At 35.6% G+C, this 23,882-nt stretch overlaps 1 protein-coding gene across 4 annotated transcripts in view; it reads left to right on the top strand.

Moving 5' to 3' along the window:
* ZFHX4 (zinc finger homeobox 4) overlaps positions 1-23,882 on the top strand; it is a 149,519-nt gene that overhangs the window by 94,056 nt on the left and 31,581 nt on the right. The gene's annotated exons all lie outside the window — the stretch shown is intronic.

Raw genomic sequence — 23,882 nt, forward strand, 5'->3', positions numbered from 1 at the left:
GCCTCTGCCAGACATAATGGGAAATTTGAGCAGGCCGTGAGATTAAAGCCCAGAATCTCTGGCCAACCAGCAATTGTCATTTTAGAAAACATTCTTTTATCTTTCTAAATGCAAAGGCAAAGCAAATCTTATTTTAAAACATTTTCTGATGGACAAAAATTACCATTTTGTAGGGTGACTGCCTACATGGATTTTAATGCAACTATTTAGATTTGAGATTGGCTTGCCAAACCTATATCAACAATAGGATTTTTAAAATGTTTTTACTTTGTTTAATGATAAAGGTGAAATATAGGATCGACTGTAAATCACTCATACATAAAATGTGAATTATTAAAGTAAAATACTTTTTATTTATTAAGGTGATATAGAAATACATTAAAAAGCAACAGAAATAGTCTCCAATCTCTGTGAGCGTATTATGATTCCTCCATCAGATAAGTGTGGTTTGATTAAAAAAGGAACATTTAACCTTTTTGTTTTAAAAGAATTCTTTGTCCTCCATTTTACCTCAACATTTGCAGGCTATAAGTTGTCCACAGAGTAATGCATCATTCAGTTTATGACATCTAATAAAGGCCTACTGCAAGCATTAGAGCCAGGTGCTTCAACAATTTTCCAGCCTGCTTGTAGCTGCTTCTGTTTGTTCTCTTGTAACCTAGATAGGAAAGAAAGAAAGAAAGAAAGAAAGAAAGAAAGAAAGAAAGAAAGAAAGAAAGAAAGAAAGAAAGAAAGAAAGAAAGAAAGAAAGAAAGAAAGAAAGAAAGAAAGAAAGAAAGAAAGAAAGAAAGAAAGAGAGAAAGAGAGAAAGAGAGAAAGAGAGAAAGAAAGAAAGAAAGAAAGAAAGAAAGAAAGAAAGAAAGAAAGAAAGAAAGAAAGAAAGAAAGAAAGAAAGAAAGAAAGAAAGAAAGAAAGAAAGAAACCCTAACAAAAACCCACAACATTTTTCATTATTTTCTTTTTTATTCCTTTCTGTTTAAGCCTTGACACATGCTGACAGCACTATGGTATCATTTGATGCCCGTGTAAACAATAGCTGCATGTATTTCTGAACACAGAGCCTATTTATTAGTATAAATAGAGCTGTAATTAAAGGCTATGCTTTCAGTCGTTAGATAAGGTATTAAAATAATGTTATTGTTCAAATACATTTATGAATCAGGAAGATAGGTACCAGTAAATGAAAAACAACTTCAAACCTATTTCCCAACCTATAGCTGGACTATCATACTCCTTTGTTCTTGTGCAGGTTAATAGAGATTGAGGAGATGGGCAGAGGAAAAGCAGTGCAATTTTCTGCTATTTAAGCTTGGCGAAATGGCACTCTTCAGGAAGCAGCAAAAAGTATGAAAGCGTAATAGGCATTTTAAAAGTAGAAGTCCATATAGCTGCTTGAGGGATCCTCAGATTTAGGCATGCATAGAATCACGAATGAGATAATCAGCATTGTGAAATTGAAACCTGTCTGCTGCCTGCTGCTGTTCTTCCCTCTTTCAGTGGAGTGATTTGTAACACTCATCTTCTTCAGGCAAGGCAGCCTTCAAGATTATCCAGAACTGTCAATAGTAATTGCCAAAGTATTTTATTACCTACAGAAAATCAAAGGAATTTTATAACCAACAGTTATCAAGTTTCAATACACGGTATAAAGAGAGCAATTTTAGTTGGAATACAATCGTGTTTGGCTTGCTTTTATGTTCTTGAGACAATTCCTGTGCAACCAACTACAACATTCACTGTATTTAAGCTGGAGGCAAGAATATGCACGTGTACTTGTAGTTTAAAAAAATTACATAATGCTTACAAGCTTCTGCAAGCAAGTGGTTTTTAATTGCCATGCAAACTATGCCTTAACTAATTACTTCTAAAAAGAATGAGGTTTCTGTAAAACTTGAGATGACATTTTGAAATTCTGACAGTAGATATAAGTTTAACTGGGGCATTGTCTGTCATGAGATAAATAAAATGCCTGAAATTAGCAAAAAATGACACTGATTATAAAGTCTGAAAACATTAATGTTGCAGATCTTATTATAGCCTCTGAATATTACTGCTATGTGAACCACAGTTGTGTTTGTCAGCCATTCAGTTAACACAATTCTGTTTTGCTACAGGGTCACCCATGATTCAAAGCCTTTCAGATGCTTGGCTTCTCACTCAGGCTATGGATGAGTGAGGACTGCATCTTCTGTTCAACAGTGCTTTTCTGAGCCAGGCATTTCACTTTCCTTCCCCGACACCAGGGAAAAGGAAAGTGTGACTGTCTAAATGTTTGGTGGGAGAAAATTCAGTTTCTAATTTTGACAATGTATTTCCCCTCTAATTCAAGACTTCAATGAAATGGCTGTCTCTGTGGGTTCTTTTAAAAATAAATACACAAATTCACGTGTGAAAAATAAATTGGCATGGGGAAATACCTCTTTTAATTTCCAAAGCAGATAGGTTCACTTATATTTTGAGTCATATGCATAGGATTTTATCCACAGCACCAAAAAGCAGATGTCATTTCTATTGAGGGCTGCACTGAAATAGAAATAAGCCATGAACAAATTTTATACTACCATAGCCATGAAGCCATGATTACAGCATAACAGAGAGCTCTCCTTTCAACTGTGAACCTCCTTGCACTTTCTCCCTGAGCTTTTGTTTTTAAAAAAAAGACCTGTTAATTGAATTATTAATTGTTGTTGAAAGGGTAAAGTACTTTACCAAGAACCTCCTTTCATGGCACTGCAATATATGAAAAATTTAACAAAATGGTAATTAGGGGAGAGGTTATTTATATAGTATTAAAATGCTGATGTAATTATCAGAGAGTTATTCAATTACACCGGATAATAGACATTTTTAATGTAAGGAAGATGGCTAGCCTGCTGGAATTTTGCTAATATGAGTAACCTACCCTGGGTCCTGAATTTTTTTCACTATTATAATTTATACTGGTTTGTTTATATTTTACAGTGTATGAAACATGCATTGCTACATTATGCCATCTAGTATTTCTGTATGGATTACAAAAGTGTACTATATACATCAACTGAAATTAAGAACATCAGAAGGAATGGTACTAATTTGTCCCTTTTAAAGAGAACTTCATTACCTCACCTGCACAACATGAAAGGAGAAACATTTAGGGCTAACACAGAGTTAACACAACAATCACATTTCTTGTTTACTTAGAGCTGTGGATTTGAACTGAATAATGGCAGGAGAAGCTGATGTTTATATTTTTGAGGGCCTATAACTGTGTATTTGAACTAGATGTGTGCAAAACTTGTTCCCATTAGTCCCTGGTTGTCTAGTAGAATATTGTCCCATTGATTAATTGAGAATTGTCAAGAGCCAACGTGGGCATGTTGCCACTGTAACATACATATTGAAAGAATTGGGATTTTTTTGTTTATTTCAGTTTACACTTTGCCACTCTGATTGGATATTCAAGCATTGTAGAAGTCTCATTAGTTTGTTTATTAAAAGGAAGAAATCTAAATAGCACAGAGGAAGCATATAGTACATTATTCCAGATACTGAATAGCTCCAGAAATGACTGGTGATCGTTTTTCTAATCAGATGTATGATCATGGAGACTTTCATGATGTAATGGTGATATGGACATGTGGCTATAATACCATTTTCTCAGAAGAGGAATGAATTGTCTCTGATTCTAAGCTGATTGAAGTATTGGCATTCAAAGAATCAGAGCACAGGAACAAAAGAATCTGTCTTTGCAAAGCTGTACTACAGCTCAAATTAACCTAAAATGTGTGGCAATGAAATTGAGTTTTATTTAAGTGTTCTTTTTTCTTCAAAAAAATCCAGAATGCAAGTTGTTGGAAGTTTTAAAACAGATGGAAATGCATAACAGGACATTTGTAGATCATAGTTCAGATACAGTTTTCTGTTAGGACACAGAATCTGAAAATGCTTCAGTTAAATTTAGCTTAGCAGTAGCCCAACTCTATTAAATTTAGCAGAGCTAGTCTTAATTTTCACTAGTTTGTATGAGAAAATCATAATTGTCACTCATTACTGTAGAGAAATAAATTGCATTTCTTTCTTAAGTCTCTGTTTGTTTAAACCCTGTATGGTTGCATTTAACATTGGATTAGGTAGGGTAAGAGTTTACTGAGAAATTGCGCAGCTGTATTTGTACAGAGCTGTACCTGATTCCCACCTCCTGTAGTGTGAGCAGTGGTAAGTGAACTGTTTCTGTGTTGTTCACTCACTCTGTCAGATCGAAATTCAGCTCAATAGCATTAAACTAGCTCCCATTTGAAAGATTTGTCTTACAAACCCCTGAAAACTGCTCTGAACATGCATACATTGATTTTGTTGCTGGAATCTCCTGAGCTTTGATAAAAAGGAGACTCCACATGCAGGTGAAAGAGGGTTTACCTCTTCAATATTAAAAAGAGAAGATTAAGGATTTTTGTTCAGCTAAGGCTGAAGTAATCAGTGGCATTTGAAGGTAAGAGACCTGGCCTCATGCCTATAGTATGGTAATGTTATTTTTAGTTGAACAACAAGTTCAAATTTCTCCAGTAGCTGTCTCTGAGTAACTGTCTACCATTATTCCCATTTGCACAGGTAATAGAATATCCAGGGGTGCAGTAGTAAAGTTTTTTGTTTTAGCCACAGAGAGCAAGGTTTGTCATGTTCATTGCAGGAAATTTGCTCAAATTTTGTACTGGAAAAGATGCAGCTGTGATATCAATTCACTGAACAACATCTATATGATAGTATTTTAAATGCTGAGAAGTTTGGTATTCATGGAGGAGATAAGGCTTTTTTTTTTTTTTTGTATTCAGAAGTTTAGTTTCCTTCCATTAAGTTCTATTAAAACATTAGAAAATGAAGATGTGTGATTTTCACAAGCTTTCAAATCTCATTCTAATGAGAAAGTTTCATTTAAGCTTCCAAGTTGGAGAACCTTCTTTTTTGTCCTTGCCACAGACACATTCTGCACAGTACTTGTGGTTATCATAGCAATACAATTCTGTTTTAGCAGAAGAGGAAAAGTAGGGTAGCTTTAATTTGCACATGTCATCCCTGAGAATGTCACCACAACGTAATGCACAACATCCTGGGGAAAACAATAGTTGTTCACCTTCTACTGTCTGATCCATCTTTCTCTTGTGTTCACCTGCAGAAAGTCAGATAGCAAAAACGTTGCTTGAAATTGTGGCACAGGTAAGGCCTTGTAAGATATGGAGGGAGAAGGCAGTAATTGTTTGAATGAACTACCTATGCTGTAAGATATCACAGCATGTTACAAATACATCTAAACTTAAGTGTTATCAGCCATGCTTTTGATCTGTAGTAAGAAACACAGTAACAAAACTAAAATGAATGCTACAGAGACAGATAAAGCTAGATAAGATGTTTTCAGAAATTAGATAACATTTATTTTTCATCATTTGTAAGAATCACTTTTGCCTCTTAGGCATATGGCGGTTGCATTCTTGCACAGCATGGTTTTTCTTCATCAGATGTGCTCCCCCTGCCATCCTTAAACTGAGGTCACACTCCACAAGCACATGGAAGTCCAAATAAAAGAGAGTAGATTCTTAAACATATCTCATAGTTTTAAAAACAATGACTTATGTGAAAAAGTAATTGTCAGTGATGACTTAGCCTTACTTCAGTCTGAACATAGAGCAGAGAGGACAAGAAAAACAAGCTCTGAAATAACTCATGAGACTGGAGGATTATTTGTCTAACTCAGTGAAATTGGGAATAATCTTCAAATTCTGCAGTAAAAATAATGTGCAAATACTGCTTAGTAAATTTGAGTTAAAACTCAAATGTATTTAACGACCACATATATTCTTAAAAGTATTTAGTGCTTTTATTGACAGAGAAATATTTATTTTACTACAACATTTCCAGTTTGCTTGACTTATGAGACTCAATAGCAAATCTATAGCAATTCCAAATTCAGGAACTTAAAAGCAGTAATGATGAATTTAGGCCAGTTGCAATTTAAAGGAAGGCTGCTGACATTTTAGAATTACATGATTCTCTTGGAACTCATTTCATACTTTAATTCTGTTATACCAAGAAACGTTAGATGCAAGGGTAGAAGCTGAACTGGTAGCATTTTTTTTTTCCTAAGCCAATCCATAAAGATGTCCCTTCACCTCTTTGATGTGATAAGGAAGTGTTAAATCAAAGTGATTCCTTATTCTGCATCTTGGGACAGAAAACTGCTTAAGCCAATTGTTACTATTCCTGAGTGTTTTAGACAGTGAACCATGCATCTCTCTCTGCACATCAGAGAAGATTGTAGCAGTCATTGTGCCACCTGCTATCACTTAATTAGTATAATCATCTAATTTCCAGTTGGAAATAATGGCATCATGCACTTTTTAGTAATTGTAACCGTCATAATATATTCCAAATTATGTTACACTAACATTATGTGATTTAGAAATATTAGGAGGAGGTATTTGCTTTGCAAATACACTGGTCTTTCTGATTTTGACTCTCACCCAGCAACAAAAGTCCATACCCAGTTTTCTGGTTTATTATGATCCTAAAGATATCACTGATTCATATCATAACTCTGCAAACGAGCCTTTGGTAAGTATTATTTAACCTTTAGTGGACAGAGAAAAGAAAAAATAATGGAAACAGCAGCTTGACATAATGTAAAACACACCCAGGCTTCAAAATATTTGATCTTGTTTCTTCGCAAAATAATTTTTTTAAAAACAGAATCTTGGTGATCATTTATGCAAGTTATATACATTCTGTTTGTGGTTCTCAGTTTAAGGAATAATCTCAGTTGATCAGAATAGGTCTTAACATTTAAACATTTCTATACTGCAGTGGTTTTTTTGCTCCTGGAGAATTCATCACAGCAAATGAATAGGTAATAAATGAGTCAGTTTGGGGCTGCTTCATTTCACTGGACGGTTCTGGGCTATGAGGCTTCAAAAACAGAAAGAGAGAGAAAAAGAGAAAGAAATAGGCAATGACATGAAGGGATACAGGCAAACCTGAGCCACCGTCAGAGCTAACCCTCCCCCATTCCCAATGATACTGTCTGGCTAAGCAAAGCACTGCCACATATATATCAGGCAAGGTTATTACCACTCTGCTTTGTAAACAGGCTATGCCTCCTGGACATCTTCTATTTTTATTTCATTTTTGTGTTATATCTTATATGTAAATCTAGGCTGGCGAGAGTCAGGAGGCATTCATAGCATTGGGCCAAATTCATTCCAGGTGCAGTTCCAGGTCTGTTGACTTCAATGAAATTACACCTGGGATGAATTTGGTCTATTATTAACTATAGAGATTACATATCCAGCTTCCATAGTATACTAAAATACCCAGAATACATATAAATAATGAAGTATGTAATTACAGTCCTGGTTTTAATTTGTGTTCCTAAATGTACTGATGCTTTTGCACATGTTTATAGTTATAGCTATGCTATTGTAGTATATTTTTGTTTAGTGCAAATATATTTGAGTTTTTCTTTAAAAGAGAGTTACACACAATATTTACTTTCAAATGTCTCAGTAAGTCTTTCAAAATCCATATGATGGCTGATTCCATGTAACAATATTAAATTATGTTGGTCTTAAATATCATACATATATATGGAGAGAGAGAGAAAGAGAGAAAAAAACATATGCAGGACATCACAAGACTGCCACTTAAAATCATTCTGCAAACAATGAACTTACCTTCCTATGGATTATATGTTAATCAGTGCACACAAATAGGTGATCTTTCAGAGCTGTTACGAGCCAATAGAACTGTTACCTATCAATATGAAAAATTTCATTCATTTCTGTTTCCTGTCTCAAACAGTGCAAAGCAAGTCAGTTGACAGGAATTTGTGCCTGACCAAACCCAAAAGCTAGGCAGTATTTAAATGGGCTCTTCCTTCATGAGGAGACATAAAAAGCATAAGTATGACTTACCTCTGCATACACCTAATTCCTTGGCTCCCCTGTCTTGCTTTGTACATTCCTGCACCTTTCAGCATGGCACACTGTGAGGACCTGGTAAGCGAGTTAAAGTCAGATGACGCTAACGAATCCCAGCGCAAATGACTGAATCAATAGGAAACCAGCCACTGCTGTTTAAGTGTATCGATAAATGTACCTTTATTTTCTCTTGAATGGATAAGTGTCGCAGTTAAGAGTCCTATGGATCTCTTAATTGAAAGTTAATTTTAAATCAATAAAGAGAGTCATTTAAATATTGATCAGTCCTTTCTACACGAATTGTTAGCTGATTTTTTTTTTTTTGAAACAACTTTGTTTAAATGCAATCAATAGCCCACAATCAGTGCGTTCCATAAAAAATTGACAGATGTTCCCAAAATGCCTGCTAGGCATAATCTTATCTGTTTACATATGTAGCATAGATATTTGAATCCTTTTCAAATGTACCCAGGTCTCTATGGCAGAAATGTGATTTCCTTAAATACCAAACTGCATGACTAAAGCGCATTCTTCCTCTTCTTTTTCAATAAGGTGGTTTAAAATTAAAAAGGAAGAGTTCTTGGATTTCCTTTGATTCTGCAAGTAATATTCATATTGTTTTACTAGTGCAGGCAGACTGCAAAAGAAGAATGCCCTTGTTTTGCACATAGGGAAAAGAGAGATAAGCTCTTATATGAAGCACATGTTCTCTGGAATTTGTGTGTCATAATCCATCAGATGTATTACTGTATGCAAAATGATACCTAGCTTTTAATTATATAGACATTTATGTACACTTTGTGTATGCATGTTGAATAGTAATGACTTTTAGCTTTATTTCATGGATATGGTCTCTCTCCTCAGAAGCGCATAGCAAGACTATTTTATCTCAATTTGACAAAGCACACAGTTGAGTTAAAAGGATACAAATTTCATTTCATGAGATTCACTGAGATTAACCTAATAAAATAAACCTAGCTACATGTGGCTTTCAACATTTCAGCAAAAATGACACTCTTCTAAGATGCCTTTCCAGAACCCTTTCAGTAATTTGCCTGTAGTGGCCTGGTACAATTTAGTTTGTCATACCTAATGATGAAGGCAGACTGGACACTTTGGTACAAGGAATATGAATTGAATTTTTCTTCTGTACCCTCTAATTAATTACAAAGTCGTACTTTGATGTACACAGCTCTGACGTCCTGAAGTTGGCCTTTATTATTATTTTCCTTATTTTTCAATTTTCAAATCCAGTGCCTTTTAAAGAAGGTTTGTACTTCTACGTAATTAAGCCCTTTTTGAAGTATGAGTGCAAAAAGTTAATTATAACAAATCACGAAATTACATATATATACAATTTGTCAAAATTAACATTTTTATTTTCAGTGATCTGACTTAAACATAAAATAAAACTGACTGACAATTATTTTGACTGACATCTAACTGAAGAGTATTACCATAATAGTGTTTCCTAAGTGACAAACTAAAAATTAAGTCCCATAATTAAAACTTTATGACACATAGTAATTTAAGGCAGAAAATAATAAACAAATTTTTTTTAAGAGTACTGTCTAAGGAGAATACGGGTTGCTTGGTGGGGGGAGGAATCTGCAATATAATTCAGTCTATTTTTGCTATTAATACAAATGCTTCCTGCTGTTCTGAAAATCCACCATTTCTTAATCCTGCATTATTGTCCTCTTAATGCAACATTTCAAACCCATTTTGCTCCATTTTCTGTTAGAAAAGCCATTTTCAAAAGGAAGATTAAAAAGAAAGAACCAGGTATCATTGGTTCATATGCATATGGGTTCAGCATGTGAGGATGCTGTTTCTAGGACTGGCCTTAAGATGTGACTGATAGATCTTATTTGTCTGATAGAGTTGACCAGGGAAATAGAGCTACAGCTGGTTACTTCATTAGGTCCTCTCATTGATTGAACCCTGCTGAAGTGATGCAGCAGGCTCCTGAGATAACTGCTGGTAATAGAACAAAATGAATTCTTATCACAGAGATTGGAAAGGCCATTAACCCTGGCCTCCAATGCTTTTCAGAGGTCACAGACAGGAAGCCAAGCGGTGACTGGGAAAACTGTTTTGTGTCTAACTACAGGTCATGTTAGAGGGGGTCTGTGACTTTTTTACCCTTCGGCTTCTGTACAGATGAAACTGTTACACTGGCAGATGTTAATAATCAGCTGTAAATAAATATTGGAAGCAGAAGAAGAAAAATGAGAAAGCACAGGAATTTTTTTCAATAAATATTTAATAAAAGAGCAATTGTTTCTGTGATATTTACTGCCAGTTCTGCTGTAGATTTTTGCCTAATACTTTTCCATATAAATTGAAAAGAGAAATACGTAGAGGCACTTAAAAAACGAAATTTAATATGGTTTTATATAAAAATACCTTTCCTTCCTTCCTTCAAAGATGAGAATTATAATTGCCTGCTGCCTGCCTGCTTCCCTTATTCAGCAAGCCTATCACCAGTTCATCTGTGAATTAGTGCAGGGCGCTGTTTGCCTTTCACCTGGTTGAGAAGGGTATATATCTAAGTAACAGTCCTATAATTTACATTTAATGCAACCTTTCAATTGACCAAGAGCCCACAACCTAAGCCCCCATCTCACAGCTGAGGACTTTCCCACATTTGTCAAGTCAGTGCCACTCCAGCATCAGCCAGGAGAAATCATCCATTTAAAGCCTGGAGCTGCACATGACAATTTTCCTATTGCTTGTGAGAAATCCAGCCATGGCAGAGGTAGCTTTGTGTTTTACTTTTTTGACTCTTGCTTTCAGCAGCAGTGTTTTATTATGCACATGGATTAAAAAAATATAGTGGGATGCATCTTATAAAATTAAATGGAACATTTTCTTTTTATTACTGACATATTTAAGGCTATGCAGATATGTGTTGTAGGTTGATTTTAGCAGTATGTTGGTGGCTTCTATCCTTGTGATTGTGATTTAATTTCAATGTCTGTGGTCATGTGGTATTCTCTGCTGGAGCCAATCTTTCACAAGGAGCAAGTTCATTTAAATGTAAATGGGGTCCTGTGGATGGAAAAAACTACATACTTCATGTCTTCAGCGACCCACCCAAGCATTTGGTTTGGCCTTCCATGCATAAATAATAACAAGAAGGTATGCTGTCATTGCCTTGCTTGAAACACCAGAAGTGGTTTGGCACAGCAGAAACCCCAAGCACTAAAAAGAGATTGGTTTGGATAAACTCACAGTTCAGATCCCCATCCTGACTAAACAGTGTAAAAAAAAAAAAAAAAAAAAAAAAAGGAAAAAAAGTAAGAGAGAGAGAGAGAGTTATGGGGTTATTTTGAGGAGCTGTGAATTACAGGAACAGCTGAAAACCAACTCAGGCTAAGAACATACCGTGCCTAAAAATACTCTGAAGTAGCAGAAAGCTTGTCATTTTGTTAACTTGAATGGATTTTTGCTCTTAATTGTTTGTAGCAATTTGCAAGAGTGGGATGTGAATGTGGTATAAGTGGCAATATAATTAGCATTAATTTAGCATAAAAATGCAAACCTACATTTTCTAAGTAGTTACCTTCCCTTCCACTAAAACATGGAAATATATTACATAACTCTAAAGTATGTGTGGCTTTTTTTCAAGGTGTTATTAAATATGAAAAAATTGAATGCCTTTTCTTTTTTATCATTATGTATAAGGAGATACAAAGGATTGCACAACTTCTTTTTATCAAAATATTTGTGGTGTATATATATTTCCACACTGCTGAACTCATGTATTGACTTTTCATAGAAATACCCCAGGTGTATTTCAACAGAACTGAGAAATCACCCTTAGAAATTTCCTTTCCTACCAAGCAAACTTATAAACAGGTTTTCATCTGTGTGGATGAACAGATATATTTTCAGGATTACTTCATTAAGTGCACACTTCTATTTATCTCATTTATTAAGAATGCTATGTTCTGTGGCAGATGTTTCAGGGTATGACACATGGGCCTGGAATCTCAGTGTGTGATACCTTTGGTGAAACTCATTTATGAAACATCCAGACTTCCAGTTAGTTGTGCTCTGCACTAGGAACTTAGCAGAATTTTGACTTTGTTCCAGAGCTGTAATAAAAGGCTGGTATTTACTGTTTTCAGAGATTTCTGAATAATATTTGATAAGCCTTCCTCTTCTTTTTATAAAGTGGCATTAGTTCAAGATGAGCTAGATTTAAGTACAAGATTTGCTATCCAGGGTAAGAAACAGGATATTAGTGTTTGTGTTACTCAGCTATATTAGGTGTAGCTGTAAATCAAATAATTTTATCCTGGAAGCTTCAAAACCTAAAATGTTCATTTGTTGGTCCCTCTTCCCTTATTTCATTGAGCTGGTTAAGTAACAATAAGTGAAGCTGATGTTTAGATTTCCTTAAGATTCTAGTGAAATAAATGTGTTATAGGTACAAATAGAGATGATCAAATAGTGGTTTTCTATCATATTATTAGCCATTAGGAGATATACGTGTTGTGCTGTTTTTAATCATTTGGTTTCCAATAATGATTTCCAAATTATTTTCACAGAATCTCTTAAGTCTTCTAGATATATTTGCTGACAACTCTATACTGTTAGAGTGTTTTAATTAAAAAACACAAAAAGATAATAGAGCTCAAATACTATCATGACAGATCTGATATCTGAAAAACAATGCAATGTGGGCAAGATGGGATTTTCGTTTTGTTTAGAATGTGTAAAATTATTTTGTTTAAGCTTGTAATTTGCAAGACATACAAAATTATTGGAGAGAGGTCCACCTCCCAATTCACTGGTCTAAAGAAACAGACTTGAGAAAGCAGTGCAAGTGTCAAGCACTTCATAAGAGAGAGTGAATCCAAGGGTGGGTGGTGCTAATCTAGGCACATTTGCAGAAGTGGCATAGCAATTGTGATATAGAAAATAATCTAAAGACCATTAATAGACTAAGAGCCATTACCCTTTTTTTGGAAAATATTAGGTTTCTTACATAATGATAAGCTATGGCAGAGAGAATCACCACATTGATTAATTTTAAGGCAAGCTAGAATTAGAAGAGTCTTTGAATAAAGCCTTTGAAAAAAGGGATCTCTGAAAATGAGTTAATATGTCTCGATCAAAACAGCAGTATATCAGTTCATGGATATTGTGAAAAGTATGAGTGTCATTAATATAGTCACTTTTATTTAAAAAAAATTAAATGGGATCCCCTTCATGTGATTGGAAAGACACTTGAGAATAGGCAAAAAAAAATTAAGCCTTTCCTCAGCAAGGAGAAAGGGAAAGATTTCCCCAGAAAGTTGGTCATAGCTTTTTTAATGCAAATAGTCAGCTACAAAAGATGGCATCTTCCTGCAACATAAATTTTACTCCACATATTCTGGAGCAAGATATCTGACTAAAGCACCCCAAGGACGAAAAAATCCCCATTGCCCCCAGGAGCCAAAAACATCTATTAAAGGAATGAAATCCACCTGGCTTTCAACCAGTTTCAGTTTGGGAGGTAATACACATGAAACTTCTTGAGGTCTAAATATTGAAGCATAAAACCATAAATATGGGTGTAATGATAGAATTATTGATGTCTGGCCCAGGTCAGGAGACAGGGTCCAAGTTCCCAACTGGCTTCCAAGACAGTGATCTGGCTTTGGGTATAAGGTAGTGTTTCTTGAAACTAAGCATTAGGTATGGCAGTTTCCCCAAAAGCTGACACAAACGCAGGCACTACCATTTTCCTGTGGCATTGAAGGGGCATCCCATCTTATTTTTCTAGCCTCTACAATAACAAATGGAATTTCTGGTTTTGTTTACTTGCATTTGTAGACTGTGTTAAATGTTACATACTTTTCTGCTGTCCATGTCCAATTTAATCAATATTACAAGTGCTCCCATGTGGTAGGCGGAACAGTGGCAATAAAGTGAAATTTCCACAGCTTTTACCCATTGAAATTCTCAGAGGGTAAGATTCTTATAAACTTCACTTTGCTTCCTCTGTAATAGATTTAATAGCTCCATTCTGGAAGAAAGTCTGATCTGCTTTCTCATTTTCAAAATGTAGATAGCAAACCAAGCTTTATTCTATTTCCAGCTCTTGGAGAACTTCAAAATTTTAATATTATTTTACCATAAGTGTTGAGAAATGTACTTGTCTCCAGAATTGCACCAATGTCCCAGTGTGACTCTGCATTTAAAAATGAGGGTGTTAACTGCGGTAAATTCCAGACATTCCCAAAAAGTTTTTGAAACTGGTGTGATTTAGGTCAGTTTAAGGCTGTTTGGAATACCTTATTCTGCCCATAGGAATTGGTAATGTCCACTTTGAATGAACCAACTACATTGGCTCTGTGCCACTGGGCATCCTTTTCATTTCAGAACTTTCCTCCCAGCCATTTAAACCATCTTTTAGGCATCTGTGTGCTGCTGAAAACAACTTTATCAAAGCCTAAGATCTGATCTTTAGTCCCAGAGTTCATTATAATAGTTTAGAACTTGTGTTGTGTGCTTCTTGTTATTTTGGTGTCCTCTGTTACAAAGAATTACTGTATTGTCTTCTTCCTTGTACAATGCATCATTTGGGCTCAGCAGTCACTAGCAGAGTTCTGCTTCATTCTTCATGACTGATTATTTGTCGTATTAGATTCTCCCCTAACAAAGAAAAGTCGTGAAGTGCTGTAATCGAAAGAGATAGTGGAAAGTTCACACTTCTTGGAAAATGTAGCACCAGTTCTAGCCTTTATTTATATGAAATTAACATTTCTGTTGCTATTGTGCTCTTTCAGTGAGAAATAAACAAACAGTAGGAGGAATATTAAATAAGAGGTTTAGGAAAATTAGGTTAGATGAAGAAACGATAAAAAAAGATTCAGCACAATTCAAATGAAACAGCAGGGTTTAAATGATCCTGTACATCTATAAAGCTGTATATGCAGATTTGCTGTTACTTGGTAGGCCAACTGTTTTCATTTTATGTACCATAAAATTATTGTAACTGCATTTCTGCCTAAGCAAGGGTGGGGACTCTTTAAAATGGAACAGGCTGTGTACTGTTTTCTTAATCATAGCAGCCCTAGAATAATTATCAAACAGTGTTTTCCACAGAGTTGATCTATAATTCATCTGAGGAAGAAAACATCTTCCCAATAAAAGATGTTTTTGTCCTCAATTGTTCAAAGGTTTATTTTTATTATTATTATTAACCCAATTATCAAATTTCACAACTTCTTCATTTCTCAGCTTTTTCTTTCATATGCTTGTAGCTGGAGGGCAAAACCATAGGTGGAGACATTCAGTAAAAGGGTTTTTACAAGGCTTACAGTTATTCTAAGTTACAGCCAAGGGAATTTAATTGGGGGAAGGTTTTTGGAGAGTAACTTGGTCTTTTTGATGGCTTGAAGTGTTTTCAATTCCATAATTCAACAGCCTAAGAGGGCATGAAAATTGCTGATATTTATAAAGAAGTCAGATTTGAACTATCAGTGAATTGATTACCTGGATTGTGGCTCAACCAGAGCCATCTGCTGCCACACCACTGCCTGCTGCCCATAGTTACAGAGCACGTGACACAAAATAAATATTGCTCTATCAGGTCTGCTGTGCTCACTGCAATTTAACACCATTTCTTCATTCCATAGGTTGCTGTTTACAAGTGGAAATAAGAGAATTACTTCAAAAGTGAATGCACTCAATGTGCTCTTTAGTGTAGTTTTCATATGGTTTTGCTTTAAGTAACCCCACTCTTGTACTCTGGATAATTGTGAGCTGATTATAACATATTTGGGGTTGAGTTTTAGGCTTTCTATTTGCTTAGGCCATATATAATGGTGCTGGTGTTTTTAAAATTATTTCTTCTTCTTCTTTATTTCCCCAGAACTATGACATTATTTTATTGAACTTTGTTTTGAAGTCCATGTTCTTGCGCAGCTATTAAGCTGAGATTGCGAGTATAGCACCTATCAGGAGCCTTTCCATAACAGTTCCAAAAGTTGACCACTCTTCATACATTCCTGAAACAAGCCATTTCTTTCCTGTTGCCAGCAGTAATGTGCACCTATAACAGCCCACAGAAGCACCCTACTTGCCTTCTCTGTCTAGGGGCTAAGCAGTAGGTCTTGGCTTCCAGAAGCAGTTCATTTTTTGGCTATGAGGGAATCAATGACAGCAGTAAGACTGAGAACTTTTCTATTTAGAACTAAGAGACGCACATGAAATATGTCTTCTCTAAAGTTTGATCAGCAACGGCTTCTGGAACAAATTCATTGAAAGCTGCTGAGCCTGCATGTTGCCTTTGAAGTATTTAGCAATTTTGTTTTCACCTTTGATTTTTTTTTTCCCAATTAGGAACTAAGGGTTGAGTTCAAACCTAGTTATGCTGAATTTCTGGTGGTCTCAAGTGGTATTTCTTATATTATTTTCAATGAGTAATTTGTGAGGAAGAAGATCTAGTTGAATCAGATTCCATTTTCAGCTTGTTTCTTGTAAGGATAAGGTACCTGATTTTTCAGAAAGAGCTGACATACATTCCATGTCCCCAGATAGACCTTCTAACCAACACTGTTTCTATTTTATTTGGAAATGCAGGATGCATGGGCTTGTCATAGCTCAAAAAATCCTGATGAAATAGTGTTTTCTTTCTATTTTTCAAGTTGACTTTAAATGTCTTAGTTAAATAAAGGTAAAACTTATTTTTGTTACACTGATACCTGAATTTCCTTATTTGAGAAGTGTAAAATAGTTTTACTTAACCCTGTGACACATGTAAATGAATGTACACCCCATGAAATGTAAGTGTTCAGCTTAGTTTTGTTTCTTTTTTCATGTTGAATTATCTAGCTTCCCTAGTTAGGAGCAAATTTAAAGTTGTGCACTTCTGAGTCCTTGTGTTCTCAGTTTCTGTTGAAGTCAGCTTGTCAATTGATTCTTCTTTCTCTGTAAATATATGTATGTATTTGAGGAAAATATTTTCTCTTTTTGATGATGTTCATCTTTGTATTAACTTTGTGAGATGGTCTCCAAAAGCAGCCTGCAGTACTTGTATGCATAGATTTTGAAATGGGCACAAGTCATGCAATCCATTTGAGCTTAGCATCCTGCCAGGTTGACATTCTCTGAAGATACAAAAACATGCATGTGATCCCTCTTAGCCATCAGCTGAAACATGGCTTTTGTTAGTCTGACAAATTGTATGCTGCCCATGGGGGAATGAGTGAGGAATGCCACCTCATTGTCTCATGCAGTTCAAAATAGATACCAACTCCAAAAAGCCTTGGATGAAGAGTCTCGTCCTGTTTCCTCCTCATTTGAGAGTATAACAAGTATGTTTGTCTGTGCTGGTCTTGACTATGTCAAGTGTGCTGTGCTCACCAGATGTGGAAGCTTTCACAAAGCATCTGGATAAATGTAAATGACAGAATAATGACAAGTTTCTGCACAAATAGTGTTGATATGAAACTGATGATGCCCCATTTCATCTCCACAACAAATTCTGAGGAGAAAGCCCCTCTTCCTTGCCCTACCTGTGTGTTTGGAATAGAGACAGTTGCAAATAAAACAGGCAAGCAAAATTTTGAATGCAGTTCCTGCAGTGCATTGAGCTGGAGCACTGCTTTTTAACCACACAATCCATTTTAAAGAGTCCCATGAGTGGCAAATGAATATGTTGTACCTATTGGAGAGAAAAAGAATATCTGCCCCAGCTTCTTGGGGATAGTAAAGGGAGTGTATCTCAAAAAAGGGGTGATTAGACAGAAAATTGTGGCACCTCCACAAGTTGCTTCATCTTGCATTTTCACACAGTAATCTGAAATGCTTGTCAGATGCAAGCATTTGGTGTCTTTCATGTGTGTGGCTCAAAAATGTTCCCAGATCAGCAAATCTGACTCTCTGTCAGCAACATAAAGATAGGACTGTGCCTAAAATCCACTTGTTTAATTTTCACATATTCTTTTTTGTTAAAAACAGATCAATAGAAGACGTAGAAACCAAACTCAAGCTCTTTTACCCATATCTAAAAAATATCTCAACATTCTATGCTCAGATGCTGTATGAGACTAAAAATAGAAGTCTTTAAAGATGCATGGATTAAGTATACAGTAAGCAGCAGAATTTATTTTATTTTTTTATGAAGGTGCCTAAATTAATCTTGCTCTTATAATAAGAAACTTCATAGGGTTTTGGTTTTTTTTTTCTCCTGGTTTTGGAAGTTATGTGCTGCTTGCTTCACATCATGTTCCACTTTTCAAGTGAAATACTGCTATAAACGAGTGGCTATTATAATCCCCAGACCTCAAAGCCCAGCACACATGGCTTTGTGCACACATGATTTGAAATGAGTGGAACTTTCTCAATATATTTGTAGGTTGGTGTGTATGGAGGATATGTTTTATGAGGACCATAAAATCTGCTTAAACTCCAGGTGTTGACCATCTATTTTGCATTGGTAAAAATCCTCTGAGCCTGATGTGTGGTGTTTTGCTAATTCCTCTGAGACTGTGGAGATTCTCAAAACTGCTCAGCTTTCAGCCCATGGGTGCTGAGATTAACACTGAGCACTTCTGGAAATCCAATGTGGTGTGTTCACTTAAGCCCATTTTTCTGTAGTATGACCTCTGAAGATTTCAACTCCTGTGAATACCTTTACTCAAACAAAGAATATCCATGCCAATGTTTTTAAAACTCCATATCTATTTTTTTTCTATTTTTTATCTTAGTGATAACTGTGGAACTAATTTATGCTGAAGTGATCAAAACATCTTGTTTCAAAAAGAAAACAATAATTTTCACAAATGTAGCACATCTCCCCAGTTGTAATTGTGTCTCATCTTTCCTGGTCTCTTTCCATCATAAGAGAAGCTACAGTATTTTTTGTAACTACAACATATATGAGTTGATTATTGTGTCTGAAAACACTTTTTGCCAGCTCAAAATTATTACATTTCATCAGTATTAGAACAGATATCTGCCTCACTGTGATATTTGTCAGCTATAGTCCCTGTGTTATTCCTAAATTCATAAGTCCTATGTCTTAATACTACTCCTAAATTGGGAAAGTTGGATCTAGTATAGTAAAGTAAATCAGTAAAATGCTAGCCTGTTATTCACACCATCCCTGTAAACTTTAGCCTACTTAGTGCAGGACAATCCTTGTGCATAGAGTGTGAAGAGAAATAATGTGGTATATTTAGGACAATGAAAAACTTGCTTCCATATCTGTTTCTGCTGGATAGTTCTTTTTTTTTTCCCTTAGCAGGTCACCTTACCCAGCCTTTTCATAGGAGTTCACTAACTGTGTGGCCTTCATTTTCTAAGTGCTTGATTGGAGGCTCTACGATAGTGTTAAATAAGTGCTGAACACACAGAGCTGCAAATGAAAGCAATCAGTGCTGTGCTTTGAGCATATTAAGTGCTATATAGTGCTATGTACTTTGAAAAAATTGGGTCCCATCTGTATCGAACTGGGTTCTCCAAGTTAGATTTTTTTAACCTCTATTTCTGTATAACTTCCCTTTCTGAAATTGCAGAATTGCCTACTCATCTCTTAGGAGATAATGAAGATAAATTCATTAATGTTTGTGCAGCAATAAGAAGTCAATAATGAAAAGAATAATTTGACTTTCAGAATAAGTTGAAGAGATGTAGTAAGTGGAACATGTGGCTTCATGTTAAACCATAAGGAAAAAAGCTTTTCACTAAATAAGTATCAATAGTTTTGTACAGTGAATGAGGCAAGAAGTTTTGCATAAGGCAAGCAATCAAGATATTGAATATTGCGTCAGAAGGGAAGAATATTTTTTAAAATATTAAAGTATTTTACTTCTGTGATATTATTAATAGCTCTAAAAACATAAGGGGGTGGGTAGGATTTGCATCTACGGCCCCATAGATTTTAAGACTTAAACTGGGAAAAAATAATTGACCATGAAGTACTCTACTAAAAATCACATGAAACATCACTGAGTTTGAATTTGCTACACAGACCCCCTTACTAAAGCTAGCACAGCAGCTGAGAGTAGCAGAATGTTTTTGTCTTCTCTATGTATAAACACTGGTCAAAGGTAGTGCAATAAGCAAGAAGATGATTTATAACAACAAAAAATCAGGGATCTAATATTGGGCTGTGAGGGACACCATATTTTTCTAAATTAAGTTTCTAATCTCACTGCCTAGTAATCATTGTCTTTACCTATTATTTTCTCTGTGCATTTTTTCTTTTACTTTTGGTCCCAGCCAGGTCTATTTCCTGCAGTCCAGTTTGGTGCTGTAGTTTGGTGTGTGGCTGATTATAGTCCTACTCTCTAGCCTTCTATCTCTTTTTCATTTGAACCTAATTTTCACCTCAGTTTCTCCTCCCTTCCCCATCTCCTGGTCCTTCATGTTCTTTTCCTCAGACCATATTCTGCTTACTTTTTCCCAGTTCTTTCTCTGATCCCAGAACCTCCCTTCCATGCAAATTTTGCTCCTGCCAACTTATGAGCACCTATGAACCTGTGTTCCTAGGGAGAACATGCTGCTTTTGCTCTCCTATAGCTGCCAACCCCCATTACAATTATTACTATTAATATTGTTATTATTATTATTATTACTACTGCTACTAATAATAATAATAACAACAACAACAATAATATTAATAATAATAATGGAAAGATTGAGTTTACCATAGTAAGGACAGTGTGGTTCCAGTCTAGTTGTGCAGGGAAGCTGCCAGGAGAATTTGGATTTTAGAAGCCCTATTTAAGTAGTAGTCCCTGTCTGAGGAGGGAATGTGCATTGGTTAGTACACACAGGAACTGGGTGAAGAGGTTTGTGGAAGCTCGGTGGGATGTGACTGCCTGTGCACTTTGGTGAGCTCTCAGCACTGTGGGGGGTGTGAGTGTCTTCAGTGATTACAGATTCCTAGCAGAATGTCAGCTCTTCAGAGCAGGGAGCTTTTCTGAGCATGGGTAAGTAGAATTTTTAAAAGACATATTGCTTGGCTGAATTTGGACAGTTTAATCCAATGTACCGCATGCCAGACATCATCCTGTCTGCCAGATTTTGGGTTCCAGATTAAAATCACTGGAACATTAAAGATTTCCAAAATGTATGTATTTGTCCTAATCCTATTCTTAGAAGTAGATTAATCAGTTTGGCTGAAATTAAATAAATTTAAAAAAACACATGCTATCCAGCCTGCAACAGAGATTCAGCACGGCAGATTTCAGCTCAAACACTTAAAATTTTTTGAAGCTATAAGCAAACGAAAAGGCATATGTATACTGGGAAGTCTGGATTCCACTTGCAAATGGGTCCTTCTATCTACTTTTCTAAAGACATTAAAAACAAATGTTAAGTTCAGGTCTTGTTCAGAAGCTTTCTCTGGGGTATTTTCAGTGGTATCAACAGAGCCACCTCTCAAGGCATTTCAGGACTTTAGCTAGATTGGCACTGAAGATTTGTACTCATTAGGCAGTTGTGAGTGAGGAGTCCATAGGCAAGGGATGTCCTCTGCTTCCAGGAAGGTAGAATTATATTGTTGACAATGAAAATTGGCACGTACCGTGTGTGGAAGAAAGAACATTCAAATTAGATCAACATTTAGGAAAGGTAAGAGTAGTGCAGTACACAGGACAATGAGAATTGAAAAACTTAACTGAAGGAAAGAAGAAAGGAAAGATGGAAGACATTATCCATTATGTTCTACTGGTTCAGTAAAAAGCAAAGTGGATACAAACCAAGGCAAATCATGCCCTTTTGTTGCTCTGATACAAGTAGCTTTACAGCAAGACTGGGTGACCTGAAATGCTTGACTTGGCCCTGGGTGTAATCAGCATTTTTGAATTCAGAAAATCTATGTCTGCCATCTCCTCTATTTCAGTGTTCGTGAGTCACGCATCATTGTGCTGAGAACCAAGTGATAACTGCTCATCTTCAGAGTATGCTATCAAAGTGTCTCCAACAAACTTGGCAGCGGACTCATATTAATCAACAGTATAGTGTAATTCCTGACCTCAAAATGCAGCAAGATCAGGTTGAGGTATTGAGGCACTGAAGTACTGAAGTACTGAAACTGAAAGTATCCTGCTACTGTGGAAATGGGATAGAGATTTGTGATGTTATGGCTATGCATCCCAAGCACACAAAAATACTCTAATACTGGAACATTCTACAAGACTTCATAACAGTCATGTTATTGCACGAAAGTTTGTTGTCTGAATATTGAGAAAGCAAGGAAAGACAGTAACAAAAGAGGCTAAGAGACATCAAGAAAGCAGGAATGTACTGCTGTTTTTTACTACCTTTACTGGTTTTGATGAGCAGACTTTTATCTTTTCCTCCTGTCAGAGGAGTTTGACCATGTGTTAGTGTACTATATTTTTAATAGTACAGCTCCAGCTGAGCCAGGAAATCCAGTTTTTACAGAAGATTTTTGGAGTAATTTTCAGTGGATGTCTTGGTGAAAATTCTTACAAATCACTCCAACATTGTGATCTGGGTTGGAGGAAAAGCTAAAATAGCACCTGTGTTGTCTTTCTGAAAAAAAAACCCAACCAAAACCAAGAGCCACTTCATGTACACATATGTTAAAGAAGCTGAATTTAAAGTAATATTTTCAGCAAGTAGTCTTGTAAAAAAAAACCAAATCCATGGATTGCTACATATGTTATAAACTACTTGTCAGGTAATTGTAGAAAACAAACAAATGAACACCCCCCTCACCTCAATCCTCCAGCAAATAATTCTGTAAATATTATTTTTAAAAAAATCAGAAAGTTTTTTGTTCAGGAAAAATGTTTTTCAGTATAAATCTATCACCTACTTTGTTCTGTGACATGTAGCATCAAGAAAGAGGAATGTTTAAATGGGAGGGCTGTAGTTAGCTACCTTCCAAGACATAGTACAAGAATTTATTCAGGTCAGAGAAAGTATCCTTAAAAGTGGAAATACAACCAAAGTGATATTAATAAAACTGAATGTAGAGATTGGCTATGAGGACAAAATATGTGGAGGTACCTAGAAAAGCTAAACAGGAATTGTTAAAGTATCTCAGAAATAGAAAGCCTGCAGGAGTCATTAGGTCTGCTAGACCACCAGAGAATAGTCATTCCAAAATGATCAGGAGATGGCAAAGAAAATAAATTCTTTTACTCTAGTATTCTCAAAAGACAAAGAAGAAATATATGCACTAACAGAATTCTTTACAGATAATTTCCGAGACATACTGTTAGCGAGCCAAAAAGAGGTGAATGATTCAGAAAGAAAGTCTGCAAGGTAAATAAAAAAGATTTTACAGTGTTTTTCAGAGAGAAATCTCCAAACTGAGTCACTAATAAAATACGTCATTTAAATGACATTTTAAATGAGTTCTTAATTAACATTGTGATTTCTTTGTAAATAAACTCAGAAAGGATTTTTCTGGAAACTGTGAATGGGAGACTCACCACTTACATGATCTGTTGAAAACTCAGCTTAGGTAGGAAAAATGCAAGAAATTAGGGACGGTAGAAGTGTTTGTGTCTGAAGGGACATTGAACACACAGATTTAAAAACAAAATAGAAAAAGTAAAGTAAAATGAATGATACTGTGAAGATCCATTATTTTGTGTTTTTTATCCACTGGCTTGAAATGAACATCCAGGACCCTTGTGAATGTTATGAGAAACCCTACTTGACTTTCTGAACTTTAGGTCAGGCTTAGGTTCACACACCTAATTTCCAGTGTTTAGCAGCAGTGCCCAGGTGAAAAGTCTTCATTCCAAACACTAAACTTCATTTTAAAATCCTCTACAATAAGGAAGCAATTAGCAATTCACCTATGTAAAGTCAGAGTTGTGCCCTTAAGTTATCTGTGTCTCCCTCCACAGAGAATAAACTTAGAGCAATACCTGAAATTAGACAGGGTATATCCAGCATGTTGAATAAGAATTAACAATGAGGGTTTAATTTTCTTTTCTACAT

Source organism: Zonotrichia leucophrys, chromosome 2 (genome assembly GCF_028769735.1).
Source record: "Zonotrichia leucophrys gambelii isolate GWCS_2022_RI chromosome 2, RI_Zleu_2.0, whole genome shotgun sequence".
Classification (NCBI taxonomy): Eukaryota; Metazoa; Chordata; class Aves; order Passeriformes; family Passerellidae; genus Zonotrichia; species Zonotrichia leucophrys.